The sequence below is a fragment of the Daphnia pulex genome, chromosome 11 (assembly GCF_021134715.1).
Source record: "Daphnia pulex isolate KAP4 chromosome 11, ASM2113471v1".
Lineage (NCBI taxonomy): Eukaryota > Metazoa > Arthropoda > Branchiopoda > Diplostraca > Daphniidae > Daphnia > Daphnia pulex.
This window is the reverse complement of record NC_060027.1, coordinates 5666007-5679490: the sequence shown is the minus strand read 5'-3', so window position 1 is coordinate 5679490 and position 13484 is coordinate 5666007. Positions and strand designations below refer to the sequence as shown.

The 13484-nt window shown below is 37.2% G+C and overlaps 3 non-coding genes across 3 annotated transcripts; all 3 read left to right on the top strand.

Moving 5' to 3' along the window:
- The first annotated feature begins 9648 nt into the window (after window positions 1-9648).
- On the top strand, window positions 9649-9721 carry Trnav-uac. The gene has a single exon. It is a non-coding gene; the product is annotated as a tRNA-Val (tRNA).
- A 1616-nt stretch (window positions 9722-11337) lies between these two features.
- On the top strand, window positions 11338-11410 carry Trnav-uac. Its single transcript has one exon. It is a non-coding gene; the product is annotated as a tRNA-Val (tRNA).
- Window positions 11411-13021: 1611 nt separating this feature from the next.
- Window positions 13022-13094, top strand: Trnav-uac. The gene has a single exon. It is a non-coding gene; the product is annotated as a tRNA-Val (tRNA).
- The last annotated feature ends 390 nt before the right edge of the window (window positions 13095-13484 follow it).

Below are 13484 nucleotides of genomic sequence, written 5' to 3'. Positions count from 1 at the left end.
TAAAATTTGACGTTTGAAGGCAAACGTCACAAATTCAATTGACGTTCCAAAGTCCAAACACTGTAAACAAAGTACAATAAGAAATGTCACATTGAACTTCTGGCTATTACAAACAACTTATTACACAATACCAAGAGGCACATCAGAGTGAGTTGTTTTCCATCGTACTCATATATGTTTAGAACATTATAATTTTTGTTCGTTCTAGACAATATACACTACCCACCTAACACAATTAAACTCTGCTTGAAAAAGAAAAAAACAAAGGAAAAAGTGAAGAAAAGATCTTATTCAGGCCAAATTCCCTGCCACTAGAAAGGTAAAAAATTGGATAGTTCTTGGAAATACAAGCAGATCAAAACACAAGAAGATTTAGATAAAGCTATTCTTAGTGAGTTTTTTCATACAAGTCATAGTCATAGTCGATGGCTATCAGCAGTTTTTCTTTACATATTACACATACATTGACCGTGAGCATAGAGCACACAAAAGAAATTCTCGATGGCAGGCGCGATGCTTTTGCTAGAGTGTTCGGAACTAACATCAAAGAAAAAGCCAGTAATAAAGTTACTATCGAAGATATTGAATTGGGAATTCTGCATCAGCTGCTACACTATTTCTACACAGGACAAGTTACCGCCGCCAAAATGGGAGCTATTGGTGCGGACCTGTGTATTGCTGCTAAAAAATACCAGATAATGAAACTAAAAACCAAGTGCGAAAATTATTTTTTGCGACACATGTTCCCCCATAACTGTGTTGTCTTTGTTCTTCACTTATCTGGTCTGAAAAATCCGACTGAACTTACTGTGAAAGCCGTAAAGTTCTTCCATCGTATTATTCGTCGTACATATTTAAAAAACAACAAACAATTTTCAGCCATAATTTTTTTAAACATGTAAGGCTCGTGTTCTCATAAACTTTCTGTTGTGTTCAAACATTTCATTTTTAAGGATAAAATTTTAAATATTTAACATACGAAGCTATTTGTGTCCATGAGGCTATCCGTGTTCATTAGGAAATCAGAAATCAACCACAGTATTGGTCAAATGGCAAACCGTGTCATATGTGGCTATCCGTGAGTGGAGGGTTCGGGAATTAAACGTTGTAACATTTGCTCTGAGTTGTCAAGTAAACTTTAATAAAATATAACTGTAAATAGCCCAATCTGCTAAGTAGAAAGTGTAAGGGAGTTGACGGGTTCATTTTATTAATGAAAGAAGCGGCCAGGTGGAGTCTTCTTCGGTAGATACCAAATCACGTGAACTTGGCGTTCCAATACAAGCAAACAAAAATGGTTCTACTTCCTTTCTTGAAATTACGGATCGAAAATCTGATTGTCTTAATCAGTATCATGTATTTAAAAATAAAAATAAATCCCAATTATGTTGACAAATTGTCACGACACCAAACTACCACCTTACTATTGCACACTACATTACATTACATTACTACAAGTTATTACATTAATTTATGAAAAGAAGTGCTCAAAACTAACGCGTTTTGCCATATTCCTTTAAAGAATATATTCCCCCTAACTCTTGCAGAGCAGAACAAAGGCTACCATATGGAAACGTTAATGAAATTGCCGCTGACAAAAAGACACATTTTTTACCCCATGGGTAGGTAAAGAGTAGATTTTGTCTGCTCTTTCCAACCCCAGGCTTTCTCATATCGTTAGTCCGCTTCTGCAAGGCTAGGCCAATCTCTGTTTTCTCTGCCAGAATCACCCTGTTTAACAAATTTTTTCTGTTGCCTTCTTTGGAGCTGAATTCTTTTTTTCTTGAGGGAAAAATTCGAGAGTCTCAATGCTTTAAGCGATAATGACAATTTTTTGCATTTTTCTCATATCTCACATTTCTTCTAAGTTTTGCATCCACCGATTGCGAGACCTGGCTTCAAACGATGAAAGCAGAACTAATGATTTAATGAAGAATGAAGCTTTTGCGGATCTGCCTACACTATTTCGTAAGGTGGGGCTCTCCAAACTGTTGGGCAATTTCTTATCTACTGCTAAATTGGGTGCCGTACTTCGAAACCAAATTTGTTATTTAGTTTCTCTATTGATGTGACGGGGACATCTAGTTCTTCGTAGATACCTTGGTATAAAGCACCAAATCTACCTTGAGCAAAAATTTGTTTCTATTGATCTTTATTTTTGAAAACAAATAAAACGATGCATTTCGTTAAACTTAGTCGCGTATGCAGATTGTGTTTCTTACGCGGATGAGCATGGCGCCACAAAAGGCCCAAAACTATTTTGGCCATAATGCTTTTGTAAATATTTTTACATGCATTCAGCAGTAAGAGTTCATATTTTAATGATGACTTTGTTTGGGAACCTCTTGTTGTCCACCGATTTACTAAATTTCATTAACTTAATTTAGTTCTCACCGTCCAGTTTTTTTTATTAAACAAAGCACGGACAAATGATGAAATATATGCACGTGGAATTTTGAGGGAATCAGATCAAAACAATTCCATTATCAGAGCAATTATCGTTGACCATCTATGTACCAAAAAGAACGAAATTCGATCAACCGTCAGTTAGTAAAGTTTGTTTTGATTGACCATTCGTTATTAGTTTTGTCGATTATATGTCGGATCCTTTAGTTCGAAAAAATCTTCTCTATCAAAGGTACTTGTTGCTTGATAAGGCATGCGAAAATTTGCATTCTTATAAGTCGTCGAAAGTTCAACTCACCCAAATTGATTTCTCTTTCAGATTGGATTTTAATTAATTCTTCTTAGAGATTCGGAAAGATGACCAGAAGTCTCCAAAAGCCGGTTTCACAGTCGTCGCCATATTTCTAGTCACTCTCCTAGTGCCCCAGCTATATCCCCAGATGCCAACTCATCACCCACAACATCAGCTTACAAACATTAAGGTCAGAAAACGGAGGCCAGCCCTTTCTTAGTGGATTTTTTTCCCCTAGGCAGGGACGCAGAGTGCTCCCCCGACCTCAGATAAAAGAAAAAAATCTTGTTGTGTATTTTTCTTGATTGTGGTTTTATTAAAGATTTATTAATTTTTGTTATTTTTATCAAAACGATTACAGTTTTTCGCGAGACTTACATCAACCGCGTAGTTATCTATTAATCGTGATTCCAGGGATGCATAGAATGTTGCTTCTTGCTTGGCATGGGCTTCATTTGTTGGAGCACAAAAAAATGAAATGGACCCACACATAACCATTTTAATCAATAATAAATGACCACGGCTGTAAAATTACAATGAAGACCGAATTTCCCTCCATATTCAGTGATAATATCATCCCCCGAGTCTTTTTATTTTTAAAGTTTAAACTTGAAAATTTCATCGACCTGAAAACAAACAACGCATAAAACGAAACATTTTCTTGTAAAGAAACAAAAGATAAAAAAATAAAATTACGTCTTACTTTTATGTCTTTTGACCATAAAGCCACGGCACTAATTTCTCGGGAATTTTCCTTCAAGTGAAAAGCGGTCAAGCGTAAAACACGGGAGAAATAAGCCTGACAAGGGAAACAATGTTAAGAAGAAAAAAACAAACAAATTTCATTACAATACATTTAAACTTACCATGTTAAAGTCGGGTTAAAATCCATAATTTTTAAAGGGGGACCTTACTATTGATGCTTACACTTGAGAGCCGACCTCGCCGCTTCATGAGCGAAGACATTTCCAAAAACAATACAAAGAAAATCAAAAATTCTAAACTGAACCAATTTGCCCTACGCTTTCGAGTAAAATGACTGGTTCGTTCTTCCCAACGAACACAAACGTTTCCTTTAAACATTTTAACGACTCGTTGACTTGATACTTTCCCTTCAAGTAATTCAAAAGTTTTTTTAAATCACGGCGTCCACGGCGTTACTGCAATTCACGGAATAAATTTTCAACTGATCAGAAATTTCCCTTCGGCAAGCCGAATCACAGGCATTGCGAAAACCTCTTCAGTTGGGTTCTCTCGCACTAAAATTCAGTTTCACACAAAATTCAATCATATGCAATGATTGTGGAATTGTTCTTTTCTTTATTATTAATGCTAGCCCATAACCTAGATTTGGGAATTGACGGAAAAAGAACATCTTTGAAACGGTTTTGCAAAATCCTACTATATCACACCCTCACCACCGATTCTAAATATGTCACACAATGATGCGATTGCAGTTATAGTCAAAGCGTTGGGCGTCTATGGTTTTTTTCCTTTCTCTGTACTGTTTTGGCAGCGTATATGTGTAAACTGCACACTATAAGGTGAAAAAACTATTTTAATTTCCTTTTTACCTAATCTCATTTCACCTAGTTTGGTTTCAATTGTTAGCGCGGTCATGGACTCCACATACGAAGTCTTTTTTTCGGACGAGGTCCAACAGCCAGCAATAATCGACTTAGATGGAGGAGCGGGAAGTTTAATGAAGAAACCTTTTTTCACAAAAAAATGTGAATTTTATCAACTCTTTTTTATTTATCTGTGAACCTGCTTCCGATGTCTCGGACAGAAATGAAATAAACTGTAATTTAGGTTACTGGTGAAAAAAACATATATTTGTCTTTTTTATTGAAGATTTCAAGATCAGAATAAACCGTTACGCCATCTTTGACAAAATCAAACATCAAACCTCACCATCATATATAGATTCAACGGCTCTCCCACCTCCATTAATGTTACATCATCAAGAGAACACATCGGATAAGGGTAAATACGACATCCTTGGATTCCAAAATATGCCTGAACCAGAATTGAATCCGTCTGACTTGAACCGACCTAACTAAGAACACGACCATCCCTTCTACCATACCCTAAGTTAAAGCATGATGGAAGAGATGAATGATGGACCCATAAAATAGGGATGTGGCCTGTGAAACGCTCAGGTTAAGCGAAAATAGATGTCTAGACAACTACTGTCGATGGCTTGCGGCATCATGACCCAGAAATCTCTGCTCGATGAAGGCCGTTGGCGGATTTCTCCATCCATTTATGAGATTTGGCAAATTTACAGAATGTTGATGCATTTCCGTCATCTAATATTTTAATGTGCCTCTCCCACGACCTGTTATTTCCTTTGAGTATAGTTCTATTCTCGTTTATTTCCATTTTATATAGGTAGGATTTGTCGTTTTGATGGAGAGTCGAGCGCCAAGTTTGGAAGCTTTCTGTGTGTTCAGTTTTGGTTCTGCACTTTTTGGTTCACTATGGTTTTGTGACCTTTGAGGGGATTTTTAGTCTTTGGAGCATATGTATTAAGGCATTTGTTATTGGAGTCATCGTTGCGGAGTAAAAGCTGTAGTAGACAGTGTTATATTCAAATCTTTCCCCATTAGATGATTTGGCGTTGCAGGCCTGGAAAGGGGTGGCCCAGCAAAGACAGTCCTAGTCTCGCTTATGCTCCCGTGTAATTTAGATATCCCATCTCATCAGGCGCAATACAGTGGCGTTTCTTTACGCATGTATCGTAAGACAGACATAACAAGGCGTAGTTGCTATAGATCTTTCCACTCCACCGACAGCTGGACGCAGCCAGCTGCCGCTGAACGCTGCCGCTGAACTGCCGCGAACCGCTGAACGCCAGCAGCCGCTTCGTTAGGATAAGAAAAACTCAACGACGGTGCTTGACTTCCGCAGCTGTGGAGAGACCCTTGCAAAGAGATAAAGAAACGTTTGTTCGTTGCCGTCAAGGCAAATGTGCCAAGTATTGCAGCAGCATGTTACAAACACCTAATTGGAATCACCACAAAGACTTCTGAAAATGAAACAAGTCGCAAAAATTTCTATGATTAAGATTTAGCCGATTATCGTCGAATTTGTTTATCCAAAAATATCACCTCCCCCTTTAGCCCGAGTTTTTAAAATTCATTGTTCCCTTTCAAAGGCATTTCTAAATTCATTGACGTTTTTTTGCGTTAGAACTATTTTCTTAACTTAATTCAAATATAATAAATCTGTTAAAATATTATGGAAAATATTTCAAAGTCTAATGAAACTTGACAAAATGTCGTTAATTGTGTATCCCCCTCCTAAAAAAATTAATTAAAAATTAATTAAAAGAAGAAAATGCTGATAGCAAATCGATTCACGCAATTCGTACCCAAAGTTTTTCTTCTAATAGTTAGTTCAGAAGATTTTTCAATTATTCTGATTATTCAATTTTGCTTGTAGATGACTTCCAATATCACGGATCGACTCCGTTGGACATAATCAGCTAAGACTTTAAATTGATGACAAGACGGCTTTTTTAGATTTAGTTGATTAACAATCACAGGAGAAAATCAGTTTGTATAGCTTTTTGCTGTTCTTTCTGCCAGAAAACCTTTTTTTCTTCAACTGGCGCTGTGACTGTGGCATGGGAAGCCGCTTCTAACTCCTGGTTCAGAACACCGTTGGGCCTGCGTCCGTCAGTTGACGCATATTCTTCTTCCTCTGCATCTAGCTCCAACAGGAAAAGCTTGGCGACGGTAAGATGGTGCATTACCAGTACGTCGAACGATGACCAGTACGTGGAAATTAGTCCCGTTGTTACAATGCACGTACTTCGGAGTGTCCCGCGCAACCTTGAAATTTTCAAAAACGGAGATGAACGTGTCCGCGTCGATAGCGAAGGCCATTTCCGATTGGACGGTGCAGGTTAGTCATGTGAATAAACAGCCCACCGCTTCACCACTCGTAAGAAAATCTTAACTTGGGGGGCTGAAATGGGGCTGAAATGGTCGACTCCGGTACAAGCGAAGGCAGGCAAGAATAAACGGTTTGACGGTAAAGCCGCCATAAGCGGCGCTGTTGCCTTTGCTGCAAACCACCGGAAGAGCGTGCAATAGTCGACAACTTTGCGGATAAGACGGTGGAGCTTGGCTATCCAAAATTCACAGTGCACTTTGGACAGCGTTCTCTAAGGTGATCTTCAATTCAAAGCTTAAAATAGGCGCTGTGTTAGACCGATGAGCCGGTAGTCTCCCAGCGTGATCTCGTCCTGGTATGGTTCTTCCGTTTCCAAATCCTTGGTGATTGGCTCTTTCTAATATTGAACTTAGTCCCACAGGGAACGCCTGACAGGTGACTGCTTCTTTTTCCCATTCACAACGATTTCTTTCACGGAATTGGTCGGCCAGCGCAGGATGGGCGCTACTATTAATGACCTGCTCCACGGAATAAATTTGGCTAGTAGAGCATCGACACCAAAAATGGCCTCTCTTGTGGCCCAGGCGAAGACGGTAGAAATCTGCTTAATTTATAGATCCGGAGCCGAGTCCAGCGGAGACTGCAAGTCAGGAAAGACTGGCCATAAATTCGGAGCATCCAACAGGAAAGCCGATTCAGTGAAGAAACGATTGCTTGTAGTCAATTCCGCCGCTGGCACTCCCCGGCCAGATTATGCAGCGTTGGTACGTAGAACCAATGAATGGAGACGAACGCTTCTAGAATCTCGCCAACTATAATAGCCATATATGGCATAAAACAGAGACGCTCCTAGTTGAAAACGCGCAGATTGTTGGTAGATTCGGTGAAAATCACGACACGGTGAATATTGAGGCGCAACTCCTTGATGATGGTAGTGGCCTTCCGAACGGACATTACATATGCACACAGCTTCAACTACGGCATTGACACATACTTTATCGCTGCCACCTTCGTTTTCAACATAACGAGCGCCACTTCCTCCGATCCTGGCCACTCTAACCGTAGATAGCCCCAAATAAGCGTCCGAATACATCATAAACTTGGTGGCTCCTAAGTTACTGTACTGGGGCAAACAATAGCAGCTTGGAATCCTAAGGTCGTTGTAGGCTAAAATTATAGCTGTTTTACCTCGTTTTTTTACACTGAGTGAAAGCTCACATTTTTAAACCTAATATGTTGATAGATCTACTGGTCCCTTTGGTTTTTCTCGACAACCCATAATTGGAAACTTTGCGTCTACCACAGTCTTTACGATGTGGGGGTAAAAGCCATCACCTATATCTAAATTTCGCCGTATCATTTGCTGGTAGTCTCTGAATCAACTAAAGGCCAAAAAATTAATAAGCATTATTCAAATTAACATGTTAATTTGAATCATCTAAGAAATTAAAAATTTTAACACGTACGTCATAATGTTGTTGTTGTATATGTAATTCATTTATTAGCATTAGCATTTCAGCGGGCAAGTTTTGAAATTATCACATCTTAAAGACAATAGGATCACTTAATTAGAAAACGTAAATTTGTTTTAAATAAAATATAACTTATTTTCAAATAAATATTTAAAAAAACATTATCATACACAAGAAGATAACTGGCATACATTCCATCACCATTGTAGCTTGTTTTAATAACAAAAGATGTACCAAAATGTGCCGTCAGAAACACGAATGATTTATGTCGATCTGTAAGCAAGTATTTTTGTCTCTCCAGCAATAATTTTTGATCTAATGAACACAAAATATGTAGTAAAATGCCTACAAATTAAATCATGCATCCATACAACACACAGCAATAAATCCATACATCATACATAAAAAAACATCTAGTGAAATGTCAACCAACACACAAAAAAATTTAAATTCTCAAAATCAAGAATATTTACAGAAAAGGGAATGGTCCTAGCACTGAAATGGTGGTCGTATAAAATAACACACGACCGGGGTTTTAAATTGTTCGCTGAGATAATCGTTCCTGGCTGGTTCTTTCTATATTGGGCGCAAATCTGCTACAGATACAGTAGTAATTCTATGGTGTGATTATTGTTTTGTCACTATATATTTGATGTAAATCATTAAATAAATGATATAAAAGTTTCCATTCAATCAGGAAAGCGTGCAGAAAACCTCAAGTTATTTCATTTAATGAATATGATCATATGAATCATGATCATCCGTCTTACAAGGGGGCAACCAGGTTTGAACTGAGGACATTTCGATCTGCAGTCGAATGCTCTACCACTGAGCTATACCCCCATAAATGTCCACATGAGTTTACCTTCCACATTCTGGATTGTAACGTATTAATTTTGCGAAAAAACCCTTAGCTTTTAATTTGTGTTTCACGCAGGATGCGCAAACAAAGAATCATTTGGTTAATTATTTAGTTTCTATCGAACAGGAGGCCAGTCAGATATTTCAGTTATTGAAGTGAAGAAACTGTGTGTTATTAAATAATACTTCTTGAACAGCTTTAACGCAGATCAGTTTCCATAAATTGATGAGAATTTCTTTCAAACTTTCAAAAGTCAGGCTGATACGTAGAAATATTTCGAGTGAGCTTATTTTTAAATTCAATAAACACATCAATGAAACAATTTAACTGAATTAACCCAATAATATTTCGTTCCTTATATTAGGTTCATCTTAACAGGCGGCATCCGGGGTTGAACCTGGGACATTTCGATCTGCAGTCAAATGCTCTACCACTGAGCTATACCCCCCCATATATTTATATTTTACCCCGTTATCCTGTTAGCTCTCCATTTTTATTAAGAGTAACTGACTCTGAAAAATCGATTGATTTTTTTTTTTAAATTGGATTTCTTTTCTCTGATATTTCTCAAAGCGAAATGTCGATAATTGATGCCTATTTTTCATCAAGGGGCTTCATTTGGTCAGCTATATCCTGATTATATCGTTGGGGGACATAAACATGTTATGTTGATTTTGGCGAAATAAATTTTTTGCCATCTTAATTAAGTTAATGTTTCCATAGTGTAGTGGTTATCACGTCGGCTTTACACGCTGAAGGTTCTCAGTTCGATCCTGGTTGGAAACAGTTAAACAATTTTAATCCTTGTATGGAATTGCATTCCTTGTTTTACTTTTGCGATAATAGCCAATATCTGGACTGATGTACTGCTGTGTAAAATGTGTAATGGAAGAAGAGCAGTAGGAATCTTACACGCTAACTAGCTAGTCTGTATACTTAAAAGGGTGCCACTACCAAGTTGTATTTGTTTGGCCATCCGTCTGGTGTCATTTAAACGAAAAGCAGTCAAAACTTGCGCTTTTTTAACGCAACAATAACCGCTGTAGTTTTGACTTGATTACTGCAAAGTGGTAATGTTACATCACTAGAGATAAGTTTACAACTATGCAGTCTATCATCCTAGCACGCATTACATAAAAAGTAAACAAATAAAATATAGCAATATAACTTTTATTTATCTTAGCAGTAAAACCTCATAACCACCGATGTAGTTATCACCATAGTGCGAGCGATAATCCATGTGCATTTTACCATGACATATTAGATATTATTGCATTACAACGTTGATTTGTAGGAGCCTGGCTACCTCAGTCGAAACAGCATGAGACTCTTAAGTATTGATTGCAATTGTACACACGACCGGGGTTTTACATTTTTCACTGAGATAATCGTACCTGGCTGGTTCTTTCTATATTGTGCGCAAATCTGCTACAGATACAGTAGTAATTCTAAGGTGTGATTATTGTTTTGTCACTATATATTTGATGTAAATCATTAAATAAATGATATAAAAGTTTCCATTCAATCAGGAAAGCGTGCAGAAAACCTTAAGTTATTTCATTTGATCATCTCAATCATGATCATCCGTCTTACAAGGGGGCGTCTTACAAGGTTTGCATTTGGGACATTTCGATCTGCAGTCGATTGCTCTACCACTGAGCTATACACACATAAATGTCCACATGAGTTTACTTTCGACATTCTGGATTGTAACGTATTAATTTTGCGAAAAAAATCCTTAGCTTTTAATTTGTGTTTCACACAGGATGCGCAAACAAAGAATCATTTGGTTAATTATTGAGTTTCTATCGAACAGGAGGCCAGTCAGATATTTCAGTTATTGAAGTGAAGAAACTGTGTGTTATTAAATAATACTTCTTGAACAGCTTTAACGCAGATCAGTTTCGATAAGTTGATGAGAATTTCTTTCAAACTTTCAAAAGTCAGGCTGATACGTAGAAATATTTCGAGTGAGCTTTTTTTTAAATTCAATAAATACATCAATGAAACAATTTAACTGAATAAACCCAATAATATTTCGTTCATTATATTAGGTTCAACTTATCAGGGGGCATCCGGGGTTGAACCGGGGACATTTCGATCTGCAGTCGAATGCTCTACCACTGAGATATACCCCCCATATATTTATATTTTACCCCGTATTTGTATTAGCCCTCCATTTTTATTAAGAGTAACTGACTCTGAAAAATCGATTGATCTTTTTTAAAAATTGGATTTCTTTTCTCTGATATTTCTCAAAGCGAAATGTCGATAATTGATGCCTATTTTTCATCAAGTGGCTTCATTTGGTCAGCTATATCCTGATTATATCATTGGGGGACATAAAACATGTTATGTTGATTTTGGCGAAATAAATGTGTTGCCATCTTTAGAAAGTTAATGTTTCCATAGTGTAGTGGTTATCACGTCGGCTTTACATGCTGAAGATCCTCAGTTCGATCCTGGTTGGAAACATTTAAACAATTTTAATCCTTATATGGAATTGCATTCTTTGTTTCACTTTTGCTATAATAGCCAATATCTGGACTGATGTACTGCTATGTAAAATGTGTAATGGAAGACGAGCGGTAGGAATCTTACACGCTAACTAGCTAGTCTGTATACTTAAAAGGGTGCCACTACCAAGTTGTATTTGTTTGGCCATCCGTCTGGTGTCATTTAAACGAAAAGCAGTCAAAACTTGCGCTTTTTTAACGCAACAATAACCGCTGTAGCTTTGACTTGATTACTGCAAAGTGGTAATGTTACATCACTAGAGATAAGTTTACAACTATGCAGTCTATCATCCTAGCACCCATTACATAAAAAGTAAACAAATAAAATATAGCAATATAACTTATGTGTATCTTAGCAGTAAAACCTCATAACCACCGATGTAGTTATCACCATAGTGCGAGCGATAATCCATGTGCATTTTACCATGACATATTAGATATTATTGCATTACAACGTTGATTTGTATGAGCCTGGCTACCTCAGTCGAAACAGCATGAGACTCTTAAGTATTGATTGCAATTGTACACACGACCGGGGTTTTACATTTTTCGCTGAGATAATCGTACCTAGCTGGTTCTTTCTATATTATGCGCAAATCAGTTACAGATACAGTAGTAATTCTATGGTGTGATTATTGTTTTGTCACTATATATTTGATGTAAATCATTAAATAAATGATATCAAAGTTTCCGTTCAATCAGGAAAGCGTGCAGAAAGTCTCAAGTTATTTCATTTGATCATCTCAATCATGATCATCCGTCTTACAAGGGGGCACCAGGTTTGACCTGGGGACATTTCGATCTGCAGTCGAATGCTCTACCACTGAGCTATACCCCCATAAATGTCCACATGAGTTTACCTTCGACATTCTGGATTGTAACGTATTAATTTTGCGAAAAACCCTTAGCTTTTAATTTGTGTTTCACACAGGATGCGCAAACAAAGAATCATTTGGTTAATAATTGAGTTTCTATCGAGCAGGAGGCCAGTCAGATATTTCAGTTATTGAAGTGAAGAAACTGTGTGTTATTTTAAAATAATACTTCTTGAACAGCTTTAACGAAGATCAGTTTCCATAAGTTGATGAGGATTTCTTTTAAACTTTCAAAAGTCAGGCTGATACGTAGAAATATTTCGAGTGAGCTTATTTTTAAATTCAATAAACACATCCATGAAACAATTTAACTGAATAAACCCAATAATATTTCGTTCCTTATATTAGGTTCAACTTAACAGGGGGCATCCGGGGTTGAACCGGGGACAATTCGATCTGCAGTCGAATGCTCTACCACTGAGCTAAACCCCCCATATATGTTTATTTTACCCCGTATTTTTATTAGCCCTCCATTTTTATTAAGAGTAACTGACTCTGAAAAATCGATTGATCTTTTTTAAAAATTGGATTTCTTTTCTCTGATATTTCTCAAAGCGAAATGTCGATAATTGATGCCTATTTTTCATCAAGTGGCTTCATTTGGTCAGCTATATCCTGATAATATCGTTGGGGGACATAAACATGTTATGTTGATTTTGGCGAAATAAAGTTGTTGTCATCTTTATAAAGTTAATGTTTCCATAGTGTAGTGGTTATTACGTCGGCTTTACACGCTGAAGGTCCTCAGTTCGATCCTGGGTGGAAACAATTAAACAATTTTAGTCCTTGTATGGAATTGCATTCTTTGTTTTACTTTTGCGATAATAGCCAATATCTGGACTGATGTACTGCTATGTAAAATGTGTAACGGAAGAAGAGCGGTAGGAATCTTACACGCTAACTAGCTAGTCTGTATACTTAAAAGGGTGCCACTACCAAGTTGTATTTGTTTGGCCATCCGCCTGGTGTCATTTAAACGAAAAGCAGTCAAAACTTGCGCTTTTTTAACGCAACAATAACCGCTGTAGCTTTGACTTGATTACTGCAAAGTGGTAATGTTACATCACTAGAGATAAGTTTACAACTATGCAGTCTATCATCCTAGAACGCATTACATAAAATGTAAAACAATAAAATATAGCAATATAACTTATGTGT